The sequence below is a fragment of the Lissotriton helveticus genome, chromosome 12 (genome assembly GCF_964261635.1).
Source record: "Lissotriton helveticus chromosome 12, aLisHel1.1, whole genome shotgun sequence".
Classification (NCBI taxonomy): Eukaryota; Metazoa; Chordata; class Amphibia; order Caudata; family Salamandridae; genus Lissotriton; species Lissotriton helveticus.
In genome coordinates this window covers 139,362,489-139,377,897 of record NC_136073.1, presented here as the reverse complement: position 1 = coordinate 139,377,897, position 15,409 = coordinate 139,362,489, and the positions used below count along the sequence as shown (strand labels likewise).

Genomic DNA, 15,409 nt, shown 5'->3' with positions numbered 1-15,409 from the left:
TAAGCACTTTTACCAATTGACCCGCATTTGGACTAACCTTCATCATTTTGTTGCTTTTGTTACAAAAATGAGTTTTGTCCTGAGATAAGTGGTTTAGGTAATCACAAAGAGCGAGGCTGCTGCACTGTGCTTTACAGACAGTAAAACCCGACACGTGGCTTGAAGCCTGGATATTTTTTTTTAGAAGAGCTCCGACAGCTACTCTGAAAGAATTATGTCGTGAAGTCAACACCCTTTCAAAGAAACCGCAAACCTATATTTAATGTTCTAGTACTGTATAGTTCGAATTTATTTTAAAATTATATAGCAATTTCTAAAGCAAAATAGTAAATTATGATTACTACAAAATGTTAAGCTGCATTGGCCGGGAATCGAACCCGGGCCTCCCGCGTGGCAGGCGAGAATTCTACCACTGAACCACCAATGCCTCGCTATTCTACTTTCGGTGTGATACTAATATATAGCTAATTATGTGACCATATTCATAACTGATATGTTGTTTGTACTTAACTCGAGTCCATACATGAGGCTGACAAGACCACAGGGATGGTTATCATAAAGCACTAATGCTTCATATGAAGAGAGCAGCTATGAAGCGCACATGTAGTATGTAACAGTTTCTATCTGTGACCCACCAATGCTTCCATAGTACATATGAACCTCAGAGACACACTGAAGATGATACAACTTGGCCACCGCTGATGCTGAATCTTTAGATGTAGTCATTGTTAAACCACCCGGGCTGTACCTGAACCAGACAGAAACAAAGATGCTGCACAGTACAACCCATGCCGGAAATGAAGAGAAGTGACAGAACTGACATCCGCAGGCGATGAAAAGACAATGCTTTCTGTACTGAACACAGACAAGCACCAATGAACCATCGGCCCTTCCTGTATGGTGAGAAGAGACACAGATCACATGCAGCAGACTGGGGGACATTACTAGCGCTTTCTCGTGGAGCTGGGGTACACTTTATGGGACGGCCGTCTCTATCCATATTTAAGGGATACAAAGGGATACATGTTTACCCATTAATGTGGACAAGTCTTTAATGCCCGTTTTTGTCTGGGCGAGAAATAAAACAACATTACAGAAAAAAAAATGAAACATCCCTACAGAAAAGGTATATAACACAAGCAAATGTTTCTGCGTTCCGTAAAAACTATGTATATGCAATTACACCGACTACAATATGCAACAGTATATTAAAAGTAAGCTATTAATTAAAACACTCCTTCCCTACTGTAAAACAGCTGTGTCATCATAATGAAATGACTTCTCTTGATTAAAGCTGACATTATCACCACTTGCAAAGTACAAATCATGGGCACAGGCGGCATTTAAAAAAAATAGTCTATCTGTTGAAAATGTATATTAAGAAAGAAAAGATTTCGCCCAACTGCCGTGACATTGCCACCCGCAATGCCGTGACCCGGATTCGAACCGGGGTTGCTGCGGCCACAACGCAGAGTACTAACCACTATACGATCACGGCGAGCTACTTGGGGTCTGAGACATGCACCTGCACCTGACTTTCATAGCGCAGGTCGCCCGGCATTATCTGTGATGAGGGTCTTATTAATATGCAGAAGGGTCTCTTCTTGTGTTTGTGTTTTGAGGCAGATGCTTCACATTTCGCCTCCTTGACTGGAATGTTCACAAACCAACACACAGCCCTGCAGTCCTGCTCTGTAGGGACCGCTCCTTCCTTGTTAAATGTCAAGCCTCTCATCATGTGCAGTTAGTTGCAGAGTGAGAGAGAGAGATCATCGCATGTGGCTGCATTGCGAAGAGAGCTGAGCCCACTGGCTCTCCGTAGCCAATCACCCGAGCAGGTTAATGAGAGGAACCAGCTATAGGGAAAGAGAAACATTGGTTTCAGAGGACCTGAAATGGACGAGTTTTCAAGTTTTAGACAACTGGTTAAATCCTCTGCGGCCGGAGAGTTTAGTTCCACATTTACGGGTATCATATAAGGGTCAAGGCTGAAAAAATAGTACACGTTTGTTTTTATGTCATCCCAGGAACCACAGAATACTGGAATCAGTGGACTCTTTTAATAGCAAGAAACAATGTTTACTTTAAAAAAAATAAGTGAAGATTCTCAAAATATTTTTTAGCAGGCACCACCCACTCACTGCCCATGAGGGCAATGCTAAATGGGGCCCACCTTCCTCAAGAGGTTTTTGGGGTTACTCCGTCCAAGAAACTTTTTTAAAATCTGCTTAAGCAGAGCCTTTTACAGTTCAGTTTCATAAGATGTTAAAGGCCACTTGAGAAGTGGTCCACAACTTTAACTGTCTGATTTGGGTGGGGCACATGAATAGATGTTTTGTGCTACCAGTTGAAACAAATGATTCAAGATATGTTATGTGACAATAATTAAGGCTTCTAAACACTCGAGCATATTTGTGAAAGTTCCACAACTGTGGGTAGTTGATTGATTATGTGTTAATATCGAACTCAGTATCATACAACCAGATTCTGCTCTGTTTCAATTATCTGATTTAATAATAATGTAATACACGGGTCTGGAAACTCTTTCCTCTAATTTCTGCATTATAGGTGATGGGTGATGTGTCTTATCTCCTGTAATAAAGAAATGACATTGCTGCTCAACAGTAATAAGTTATTACAGATTAGTTCTGACAGTATCATACCTTCTACCAGCAGCTAAGGAGAATGGCATGACATGGAGCATCATTATAGTTAAAGAACAAAAACGCCAGACATGACTGTGATAACAGGCACAGTACTTTAGATGTACCCTTCAATACCAGACACCTTACACTGCAGGCGACCTCCAGATCAGGAGACAATGTGCCTAAGCTGGTTTTCAAAAGTAGCAACAATCCTCCTAGTGAGGTTTTGAAAACTTTACCAGAACTTCAGACAGAACTGTGGTGCAGATTTATAAGCTCCTTGCGCCACTTTTGCATCCCTTTTAACATGGGAAAAGTGGCGCAAAATTGTTGCAAGGGGCTTGTAAATAAGCCCCTGTGTACATCTCAGATCGACCGGAACTTCCCTGGTAAAAATTCCCAAAGTCCAAAAAGCAAGAATGGGCATGTGTTCATTCTGCTATCTGGCAGCTAAAAACTGGAATACACTGCCTCTTTTTCTCCGCTCCGAGTCATCGGAGAATCTTTTCCTGAAAAGATTAAAAACCTGTCTTTTCCAGCTTTTAGTTTTTCTGTTGCTCCTTCTTCCCTTGTTTCCCAGGCCCTGCACCTTTTATCCCTTTTCGGAAGAGTGGTCTCAGCACAGGGACACACCAGTTGGTGTAACCAGGTGATTTATAAGTGATATTATTATTATTATTATTATTATTATTAATATTGTTTTTACTTGACACAATACCCTAAGGGGACTCTACAGAACTAGGCACAGCACTTCAGGAGGGTCCCAGGCTTTTGTCACAATATGCTAAACTAGTCTCTAAAATGGGTAGAAACTGTTCACACACATTATTCTAAAGGAACCCTTTGGACATGTGCCCAGCTCTCCACACAAGGCCTTACTTGTGCTGTGCACACTGTCCACCTGTAAAAGTGCTTCCATTTCCGCCTGGTTTTTCTTACCGCTCCCTCTGCATCCCAACACTACTTTTGGCCTACTCACAGCCTTATCATGGAAGTGAAGCTTGCAACGCCGCTGCCTGTGCTGTAACCATCAGTACTCTAAAGCTCAGTTTCACTGCTGATGCCTGTGTGTGCCTGTTCTTGAGACTCTGAAGCTTGAACCTCTTCTGCACCTTCAGTAACAGTCTCAGTAATGGAAGGTCACTCTGGTGCTGCCTGTGCTGCTCCTGTTGTTTAAAGCTTGCATTACTGCTGCTCAGCTTGTACTTTGATGCGAGTGCAGCTTAAAACAGTCTTTTCACTTCACAAAACCAAACTGATTGGCTTTGAAAATTAAAGACAATAGTGGTTGGTGGTGCTGCGGAACGGGCAGAATCCTTGCCAGTGTAAAACTCCTGCCGACTTTGACTGCTCACACTCTGCCCACGTCTTGCGGCCCCCGCTTCGCGGGAGCCGCTCGAGAATACCGGCTAACCAAGGACTTCCCATACCAGCGAGAGGAGCCTAACAGTGACGCGCTAACCCCTGCGGGACTGCGAGGACCAGCGGGCGTTGCGGCTGGAGACTCGCCACAGCTGGTCCTCTTCCCGCCCCCCTCCTGCACGGATAAATCTGCGGAGGGCTTGGGTGATGCGTGTGCTGCTGCGGAACGGGCAGAATCCTTGCCAGTGTAAAACTCCTGCCGACTTTGACTGCTCACACTCTGCCCACGTCTCGCGGCCCCCGCTTCGCGGGAGCCGCTCGAGAATACCGGCTAACCAAGGACTTCCCATACCAGCGAGAGGAGCCTAACAGTGACGCGCTAACCCCTGCGGGACTGCGAGGACCAGCGGGCGTTGCGGCTGGAGACTCACCACAGCTGGTCCTCTTCCCGCCTACCTCCTGTCTTAAACAGCCTGCGCTGGTCGCGCAAGCGGGACGCGCGTGGGGCAAAGCGCGGAGCTAAGCCCGGGCAAAGGGCGGGCCGTTTGAGGCCGTTCGAGGACCGGAGAGACCGGGATCGGGTCCCCCCCCCTGGCTGGCCCAGTATCACCCACTGACTTTCAGCGGTCTTCGCCCACTGGGAATCCATGATGACCACCAGGGAAACGCAAAGCAAATCTGCATTGGCCGCAGCTGGAGTTCCAAAAGGTACTATCGACAATTATTTTGTTAAAGCCGGCTCTTTGTTGATAGACGAAATTTCTGTGTTAGAACGCCGCATCTCCCAAGAGATTGATTGGGTGAGGAGATCATCAATGGGACCATTGGCTCTGGCCAAAACACCAGATGAAAGGCCAGAACTTAATAGAAATATCCAGATGGGCTCACAGTCAATCCATCATGCCTCTAACCCAGATCTTACCATGGAAGTCTCCAAGGATCTAGAGGACATGAGTCGCATGATCCTACCCATGACCCGCACACCGTCTGCCCCACCCCTAGCCTCCAGCAAGGTCCTGACTGCCCCTTGCATTATCATGAATACCTCAGAACTACAGAGGGGGCTAGGGAAGGAGCATTACAAAAAAAGAAGAAAGGGGGGCAAACCAAAGGCGGCAGCAAGTTAAAACCATCTGAGCCCAAACTTGCTAGCGATGCTGGAATCCTGGGGGATAATACTCCGGGACAACCACCCAAAAATGTTAGGAATATCCAAAAAATATCCTTTCGATCTATAGAACAATCCCTTCCACAAGGTGATATTTCTATAGACTCTGCAAATAAGGACATAACCCTTGCAGATATAGGTTCACTTATTAGGTCACTCTTAAGCCCTCTGGAAGCCCGACTCATAAAGATCGAAGCAAGGCTGGTCAATATTGAGAAATATACAGTCCAGCTTGCAGACAGTCTAAAGTCGGAATCCAAGGGCTTTAAAAGAGGGTTAAATAGTATGCCCAAAAAAAGCCTAGAGCACACAATCCCGACGAAGAAAAATGATCCCCCAACCTCGCAAAATATAAAATCGATTCCCAAACAAAACAAGACCACACAAGTTTCCGACATTATAAGCAAAACCACACCACCTACCCAAATTCAAACTCTGAATCCCACGACCTTAAACACAATTAGTAAACCCACATATAAGCCTGATCCCCCAGATAGAATTAAGAATGTTACGCGGCTCTTAGACAACAACCAGACTAACACTCGGAAATTCAAACCCGTAAACTTACCACCGGAAGCATCCCCGTATACAGTGATTCTGGCGGGAGCTCCTGAACTATCTCTCAATTCTATTGAGAAGTCAGCCTCGCTCAAAAATAAAGTCATCAACTGGCTGTCTATATACAGACCCCTACCACAAGGAACAACCAGCGATGTATCCATGGCGAGACGCGTCGCTTGGGTGGGCAACCTGAGAAAGACAATTAGCGGTGATTGCATTGTGGTTAGCTTTAGGGATCCGAGGACAGCCTCATATATCTGCAGCTGGGTCCCGGACGACCAAGGGAACTTAATCCAGGCTCTTCCCCTTTCGTTCTTCTACCCGTCAAGCATCTATCTGGCAGAAGATCCTAGATGGGGTCATCATCAGGAGCTATTGGGAGAGTGGGAAAGCAACAGTGTAGAGAGAAGGGAGCCATACTATCGTAGGAATATGCACCCTGAATACCCACCGTTACATGATGATGGGGAGGGGTGGGAGTATGTCACCAGAAGGAAAGGAGGATGGGGTGGCAGACCAAGAGGAGTCCCTGGTCCACATAGATTGCATCACCCAGCCTATTTTCCAACCTCAAATAGGTATAGTACCCTGGAAATGGTCGACTCACTGACTGATTCCAATACAAAGGCAGTGGACCACCTTGCTGCAGTTTATCCTGCAGAAGATAGACCCACCACCGGAGGCCAATCGGGGCCACAAATGGAATCTAAAATCACCACTGATACTCTAAATTATTCCCAAGAATGTGTTAGCAGTATACATGTAATTAGGGACAATACTACCAACTCAGAGTCCGAACAAGGAGAACTCCTACAAACCTCAATGGTAAATACTACCCTCGTCCCTATAGGGAACACTCTGTCTAACATAGAGCAACCACCATTAAGACCTGCTATGCTTAGTTTAATTTCAAGGAACGTAGCAGGTATCGGCAACAAAATTGAATGTCCCGATTGGTTGTCGTTTATCAGCTCAAAGGGAATCTGTCTCCTTCAGGAAACCTGGGCACGAGAGGAGTTCACATGCCCAGGTTTCGAAATTTTTTCTAAAAAGGCAAAGTGGGGGGGTAAGGGACGCCCGTCAGGAGGGTTGGCAACTTTGATCGCCTCCCACCTGGGCTGTAAGGCTAGTTGTTTAGCTGTAGACTCTCAGAATATTCTACCAGTCCTCCTAGAATGGCCAAATCTGGTTAAGTTACTGATCATAAACGTCTATTCGAGACCCGTGCCCTTATCTGGGGAATCGAAAACAATTGAGGATCTCTCAACCCTTCTGAGTGATATTCCAAGGGATCTTCCTCAGTTGGTAGCAGGAGACCTCAACTCCCACTATGAGCCACTTCCCGGATTGTTGGAAGGACCATCCCTAGAAGAGGACGCTAGTTGCCTGATACCAGACACGGTGGCTCCTCCACCAAGAGCCTGGACACCCCTTGCATTACAAATTACAGCCTTGACCCTTAATTACGGTCTACGCGCATGCAACGGGCGTACAAAATCAGACAACCCCTGTAGATGTACATTCAACAAATCAGGTAGTGAATCCAGACTAGACTACATTCTAGCCCAAATAACAAACTGGACACGAATAATTGATTTCAGGGTACAACCCAGAGAGGATAGCGACCATAATGCACTTATACTTGAATATGCTATCCCTGGTATAGATGACATGGGAACGGATAATGAAAATGGGACCACTGGGCTACTCCTAGAGAACAACAGGAGGAGAGTGAGGTGGGGGAAGTTGGCAACTAATGATGCAAAAATATCCAGGCTCTATGCCAGAATCACTCCAGTCCTTGAAAGGGCATTTGGTCTCTCCGATAAACTAGCGGACAGAAGGAATGTAGAACTACTGAGCCAAACCCATAAAGACCTAATAAATACTTTACAGTCAGACCTATTCTCAGAAGCACCATCAAAAAGCAGTACACTAAATAAAAAATCCTGGTACAACACCGTATGCCGGGAATCTAAACGGGAACTTTTATCTGTAATTAAGGCTCATGGATCCCGTGAGATAATAAAAGACAAAAGATGGGCATATAGGACATTGCTGGCAAATGCCAAAGCCGAATGGGACCAAAAGCATTGGGAAGACTTATCTGAGGCACTAGCCAATAAAGATTCTCGTAAATTTTGGCGAGTGGTTAACCACGGGTCAGAGGATCTTCCCTCTGCCATTGAATCTAACATTGCTCCTGCCTTATGGCAGGAACGCTATCAATCCCTATACTCAACTGAGGATATGCCTCACACCAACTCTAACAGTATTGACATGATAGGTCAAGTGGGCGAACCATTCGTGTTAAAAGAAGTTTGCGCCGCAATTGCGGGGCTGGCAGGAGGCAAAGCACCGGGACTGGACGGGGTCCCTGGAGATCTGTACAAACAGGAACCAGAGATATGGGCACCATATCTATTGCTGATATTCAACGCGGTCCTTGGGGGCATGGAGGTCCCAGATACTTGGCTGGGCGCAGAGGTGGTCCCTATATTCCAAATGGATCCCCTCTGCTCCCAGCCAACTATCGCCCCATAAGCCTCATTGATGTCTCGCAAAAGCTCTTTGGCAGACTAATCCTGAATCGCTTACAGAATTGGCTGGAGGAAACGGACACCCTCAGCCCATACCAGGCTGGATTCAGGAGGGGTGTCTCCACATTAGACCAAGTATTCAGATTAAATCTCATATACTGGAGACGGGCACTTATCGAGGGTGGCACCTTATATACGGTCTTTGTGGACCTGCGTGCCGCCTTCGACTTAGTGCCAAGAGCAAAATTGTGGGAGGTAATAATTGAACTGGGCGTCCCAAAAGACATCCTTGCGATTTTGTTTAAACTACGTCCCAACAATTTCGCAATGGTCAGATGCGGGAGAAGCGGGAAGCTGACTGAAAGATTCCCCGTTCACAGAGGGGTGAGGCAGGGCTGTGTGCTTGCACCGACCCTGTTCTGCCTCTTTGTGAACGGGGTAATCTCACACCTGACTGGGATTGCCAACACCGACGCCCCAAAATTGAACGGCAGCAGGGTGCCAGCCATTACGTTTGCGGACGATACCCTGCTGCTATCTAAATCCCCCATGGGCATACAGAGGGTGATTGATGGCTTCCAGGACTTTTGCACAGAAAGGGGCCTCGAAATAAACCCCCAAAAAACTAAATTTATGATCATGAATCCTAAGTCACAAAAGCGCTCAAATCCCTTACTTGGTTCTGTGAGGCTGGAAAGGGTATACACTATTGAGTATTTGGGGCTAACGCTAAATGAAAACTTAACATGGGGGGCCCACCGGATAAAAGCCAATATGAGGCTAGTTCAGAGGGCGGGGGCTATCATGAGAATCGCTTCAAAATCAACTTTTCGCCCTCTGTCCCCGGCCATCCAAATTTATAAAATGCAGGCTCGGGGTGGTGCTACGTATGGGGGAGAGATGTGGGGTCACACGTCATCTTCCAATCTACAGGTGACGGAAAATAAATTTATAAGACAACTTACAGCTTTACCAATAAGTACCCCACTCATGCCGTTGAGATTGGATCTGGCTCTGAGGCCCATTACAGAAGAACTAGGGCTAAAGCCCCTAACATTTTGGAGCCGCATATGGAGCAGCTAGGATCTCACTTCCTATCGATCTGAGTTGCAGGAATTTCTAACCCTACCCAATGCCGCCAAGATACCTTGGCTAAATTACATAAAGACAACATGCGAGACCCTCGGATTACCAGAACTGTGGCTAGACCCACAAAGCACAAGCACCAGGATCTCAAGGAAAGCACTCTCCAGAGTTTATTATGAAAAAATGCTCACTCGAGTCCTGGCAACTGCCCGAGAGGGCTCCTTGACGCATGCCTTTATGATAATTAAAGACTTACACAATTTTGAAAGCGTGTTGTATGGCATGGCTCCTGCTCTAACAAGGAAACTTTTTTTACAATGGAGGTATGGGACTCTTCCCCTAAAGACCTTCACTAAAGCGTGGGCGGGACAGTTGCCGAATGAGTTGTGTCCAGCTTGTGCTACAACTAGAGAAAGCGAAGTCCATGTTATCTTCTTCTGCCCAGCCTACCGTAAAAGCAGACGAGATTGGTTGACCCCATTACTGAGAAACCTAGGATTCAGAACTTTCCTTCCTGCATTTAGAGTTTTAAAAACAGACCTATCCCCGTCAACGATGTTTGCCCTGGCTAAATTCTTAACAGCAATGTGGTATGGCAGAACCCGATATATAAAGATGGCAGAGGACCACTGAGAACTTGTTGTTTTGATACACTGTAATTTCTGTTTTAATAGTCTTTCATATTTTTAACGATGATGAACTGTTGTACATCTTTTATGATCAAATGATCGAAATAAAGATTTGAAATTTGAAAAATTTGGTTGGTGGTACAATAGATTACCAACTAAGCCACAGCGGCTTCTATAACTCTGAACCCACACTGTGTCTGATGTAACTGTGCATCAATGCATATTTTTCTGTCTCTTTAGAATTTTCTAGTTGCTACCAACAATAAAATAGAGAAGAAAACCTGATATTGGAATGGAAAAATTATAAAGAGGGTCACGAAAAACGAATATCATTATACGTGCTTATCTGTATTTATTTTGGAAAGTTTACACTGGTGTATGAAGAGCGCAATGCATACGTTAAACTAAACAAGAGTACAATGATTTAGAGGACACCAATATATACAAGATAATTTCCTGATGCCTACATGACTCATGTGCTTTTTTCTTCTCCTCTCGTGACCTCTAGACATCCCACCGAGAAGCCGAGGAACCGCCACTCTCGGAGAGACAGGGTCACCTTTAGTGACGCGTCCCAGGTTCAAACATTGCTTCAAGATTTATTACTCAATTTAGGTAAAGGTGCCCGGGAATCCAGATTGAAATTTTCTTTATTCAAATTACTCCATGACTGGCACTGGTCCCTAGTAAAGTTGAACAAGGCAGGATTACTTCCACATACGAATTGCTGGAGATGTAATAATTATGGTTGCGATATCATGCATATTATATGTGGATGTCCCATGATTCAATCTTATTGGCATTTCATAGACCGGACATTAAGTCACACTGTTTCATTACAACTACCGCTTTCACCTTCCACAATTATATTACATGATTTCAGATCCTTTCAATATCTTTCTAAACCTCAGAGTAGACTTCTGCATACTGCTTTAGCAACTGCCAACATCTGCATACTCAGATGATGGACATCTCCAACTCCACCATCTCCAGAATCCTGGCTTACAACAATGATAGAAACTGCTTCCCATGGAAGAGTTATATATAATGTAAATAATCAGTTGGATCTGTTTAATCGAATTTGGGCCCCCTTCTTCACACTGGATAATGCTTCAGTGAGAGATAGTGCTTCTACTTCTATGCAACATACCTATACACTTTAATCTATTATCAGTTTCAAAGATCTTTCCTATTTTTTATACTATCTTTCATATCTTGCAAGGAAATGATTTTATTGGATATGTTTACAGTTTTCCTCTTCTATCACATTGTTAATATGATATTCAGATTATAATGGTTTTAGTTTTTTATGCTTAGATTGATGATATTATCCTCTCTTATAATATATACATATCACTCTCTTATCTTATTTAAATGTTCTATTGTATAATTTGGATTTTACTATATTTGTCATGATTTATCACCTTTTTACTTTCTAATGTGTTGACCTACAGATAGTGTCTTTTATCTAATGCGATGTTTATATAATTAGACAGTGTAATTAACATGCTACACATTTTCTTTTCCATAGTATATTGAAATGAGTTCATGTAATTTATTATTTATTTCACATATGGACTAGTATACTGAACATGAACTACTAATAAAAAATTATAACACAATTATTGGCAGTGACTATTAGGCATGACAGAACGCTATTTCTATCTTCTGACGCGGCCGGCCCTATTGGGTTGTAGGCGGAACGCTGTGTATAATGTTGAGAAGCAAACACACTTTCCATGTTATTTTACTGCATTTCCTCTGACGCGGCCGGCCCCTGTGGGGTTGTAGGCTTATCGCCATGTATATGTCACTTTTTTTGCGTACTCCCTTCTTCCGGGGTGAAATAAAAACAGACTTAAAAAAAAAAATTATAACACAAACATTGCATCAAAAAGTGAAGTTTGGGAGACCCATGAAAACATGACTGAGGTGGGTATTTGGGAGACCCATGAAAACATGACTGAGGTGGGTATAAAGGGGGGGGGGGGGGCTGTTAACCCGCAGTGCCCCTTACATGGCACTAACATAACCACCCTGGTCCTGGTACACCAGAGATGAGTAAATTACCAGAGTAAACATCAACCCTGTTTTTAACAGCCTTGTCCTGTAGTGCACGACTTTTCCAATTTAATTTTGAAAAACAGTTATCAGTATGGGATTCGAACGCATAACCTTGAGATTATTAGCACTACGCTCTAACCAACTGAGCTAATTTTCCTCCTTACAATATGAATCAAGAGGCATCACGAGGTGCATACACCTAGCCAGGAGCTTCTAATTGCTAAATTATAGGTTGTTCCAATGTACAGATTAATTCAAGAGGCATACAGACAGGCCATTACTGACCCATCATAGTTTCCGGCCAAGACATTGGGGCACTCAGATATTCCTGCACCAACTGGCACATACCGGGAGCGTCACCAAAGAACACGGATATTATTTAATGAGCTGCACTGAACGCACTTCACTAACAAGAGCTGCACGACCATCACTCCCCAGAAAAGATGGATTGTAGGCTAGAATCACTCCGCAGACCCTCCGACCCGCCACACTCACCCAGAAAGGTACTGGTCTGGGCTCAGCAGCATTGCGCATGCTCAATGTACTGCAGGATTTTCTCACACTATCACTCACTGGGCTGTCAATCCTTAACCCACCCCTACCTGTACCCTTTTCACTGTACTCTCTCCTTCCTCCACCCATCTCTCTCCACTTTCATAGACATGGACATAGGCTGAACCTTCTCGAGTACACAGCTCATAACTTTCCAAACTGAATGTAGTGCCCGGTGCCCCATTATTCTCTGCATCCCCCTTCCTACACAGTCTTGTTTTCCATCCATATTAGAAACCGCACCACAGCCATCATTAAGTTGAGTTCTCTGATGTTGTAATTATAAGAAGTAAGTAGTCGTGGCCGAGTGATTAAGGCGATAGACTAGAAATCTATTGGGATCTCCCCGCGCAGGTTCGAATCCTGCCAACTACGGTTAATTTTTTTAATAATTACATTTTGACATGGAAACTAATTATGAGGTTCAGAAACATCTGCATTTTATTCATAATTGTGTCTTTGTCACTCTTGTCACATACACCACCATCGCCTGCACAATGTGATTGCAAAAAAAAAAATACTCTAGGTCAAACAAATCAAACATACTTTATAAAGTGCCTCAAGTAGTAGACCTTTACGTTTCACTGGTCACCTTTGTGTTACGAGTTGTTGTGTTCAGATGCTAAGCTAGCACTAAAGAGGCGAAACTGTTTCCTAAATAGCATAATGTGTGTTAAAATGTCAAAATATAAAAATAAGGCTCTGAGGGACAAGTAGGTAGATCTTTTTTCCTCTTCGGTACACCCCGCGATTGATCGTACTTGATTAGGTAATGTGCTTTGTCGATGTTAGTCAATAACACCAGCTTGACGGATCTTTCTCTCTATGCCAAATCCATATGTGTTATCCGGTCCCTTTGGTTGGCGAAGAACCATTAAACGTGGCGCACTGGCATCATCTAAAGTAATGCTTTTCAAACGGTTGACCAATCTGTCTGGACGAGGAGCTGCAACTGCCTTTGGACCTTCACATACACGCCAAACATTACAGGCACTACATTTTCCAGTACGTTGGTTTAGAATAACTGCAAACTCCACTTCATCCCCAGCTTGCAATTCTATCCCATCCTGGACTTCTTTTACATGGAAAAATAGTTTTTTGCTGTCACCCACTTCATAGTTAATGAAGCCAAACTGATCTTTCACACATTCCACGGTACCTCTGCGAAGGGGTTCAATATTTCATTCATTTCATTTCATTTCATAACTTTATTTCGATTTCACAAAGAAATCATAAAAGTATACATCAATATAAAACACCGGCAACAATAAAACCACAAATCATATTTACATAATTCTAATTTTCATAAACATTTGCTAATTTTCATAAAACAATCACTATGAGTTCCTGATAGCATGCGCTGATCTGAAAAGGGTAGGAGAATTGATAGTACCCTTACCTAGGGGGTATTTGTGTAAGGCTGTTAATCTTGGTGGGGGAATAGGTAGGGTACTTGGATAAAAATCATACAGATCCCAAACGGAGATGGGGCCATCATTTTTGTGGGGCAGGGAGGACCGTAAGTGGGGGACTGTGTGCCTGTCCCTAAATTTAACTAGAACTAGGTCCCCGGGAATTTCTTTATAAAAAGACCCTAACCAGCCCACCCTTCTAACACTCAAGATACCACCATCTTTGTTAGGTGGGAGGGGTCTATTTTTTGATAGCCAAAACAGGACCTTGTGCAATAGGTCCTGGTGTCTTTCAGGTCTCCCATGGGTGGGCGCAGGTACTCCTGCAAGAACGAGCACAAAGGGGGCGGCTTCTGGAGGCAAATCTATACAATCTACTCTGTTAGGTTCTGCTCTAGAAGCAGAGTAATTAAATAACACCGGTTTACGAGCAGTTTTGGTAGCAGTTGGAGGTTGTCTCTTGGGAAGTTGTCTATCGGTAAACACATTTTTTCTGGTATTGCTCACAGATTTATCTATGTGCGATGGGCAGTGGAAAGGTGTACTTACAGATGGAGCAGTTTTTGTAGTGTGAGGCACTTTGGGAGCAGTAGGGAGAGTAAAGCAATTGGATCTAACAATCTCTGCGGGAGGAAAAGATTTATCTTTAATGATAGTCTCTAGGCTTGTCAACCTGTCCCCTAAGATGTTAATTTGGTCAAGCAGGGGTGCTATTACAGATCTTATCATCAGTTCAAACTGGGGCAATAGTTGCAGATAAGGGGATGCTACTACGTCATCCCGAGTTTCAGTGTGCGTTTTAGGTGAGATAGAATTCATGGCAGGCGGTGAGGAATCAATATAGAGTTTTTGTATTTTAATATCTGTTTCGTGTTCGTTAACCCCTACGTGCTTCCTCTTCGCACTTTGGCCATGTGACAGTCCACTAGCTTGGCTGCTATCCTCCTTAGGTGATAGGCGTCGATCGCAAGGAATATCTGCGCGATGGTCGATAGTAAGGCCTTTTACGGGGGAGGGGGCTATAACAGGAAGAAAATTAGTCCCGCACAAAGCATTTAGTTCCTCCCAGTAAGACATTTTTTCCGGTCTGACAGGGGTTTGTGGGAGGGTTTGAATTGGATCTAGCAGTTGACGCCAAGCATCGCTATTTGTTTCGTTGATAGTGCTGAGGGTTCTATGATTTTGAGTGTGCGTGTCCATTTCCTTGGCCGGGCATCGTATTTGCATGAAAATTGGATAGGCCCCCTTAGATGTCATAAATCATGTGATGTAACTATGTTGGCGGAACGGCAAGCCCATGAGTCTTCTACAAGTGTAAATAGGCACTATACCCTCTCTTATGGGGATGACAAGGGGGGTGGCCCGTCCCCGTCCTCCTCGTGCCGCTGAG

At 44.2% G+C, this 15,409-nt stretch overlaps 3 non-coding genes across 3 annotated transcripts; 1 reads left to right on the top strand and 2 right to left on the bottom strand.

Annotated features, from left to right (window-relative positions):
• Positions 1-356: 356 nt before the first annotated feature.
• TRNAG-GCC (transfer RNA glycine (anticodon GCC)) lies at positions 357-427 on the bottom strand. The gene has a single exon. It is a non-coding gene; the product is annotated as a tRNA-Gly (tRNA).
• Positions 428-1,426: 999 nt separating this feature from the next.
• On the bottom strand, positions 1,427-1,498 carry TRNAH-GUG (transfer RNA histidin (anticodon GUG)). The gene has a single exon. It is a non-coding gene; the product is annotated as a tRNA-His (tRNA).
• Positions 1,499-12,900: 11,402 nt separating this feature from the next.
• Positions 12,901-12,982, top strand: TRNAS-AGA (transfer RNA serine (anticodon AGA)). The gene has a single exon. It is a non-coding gene; the product is annotated as a tRNA-Ser (tRNA).
• The last annotated feature ends 2,427 nt before the right edge of the window (positions 12,983-15,409 follow it).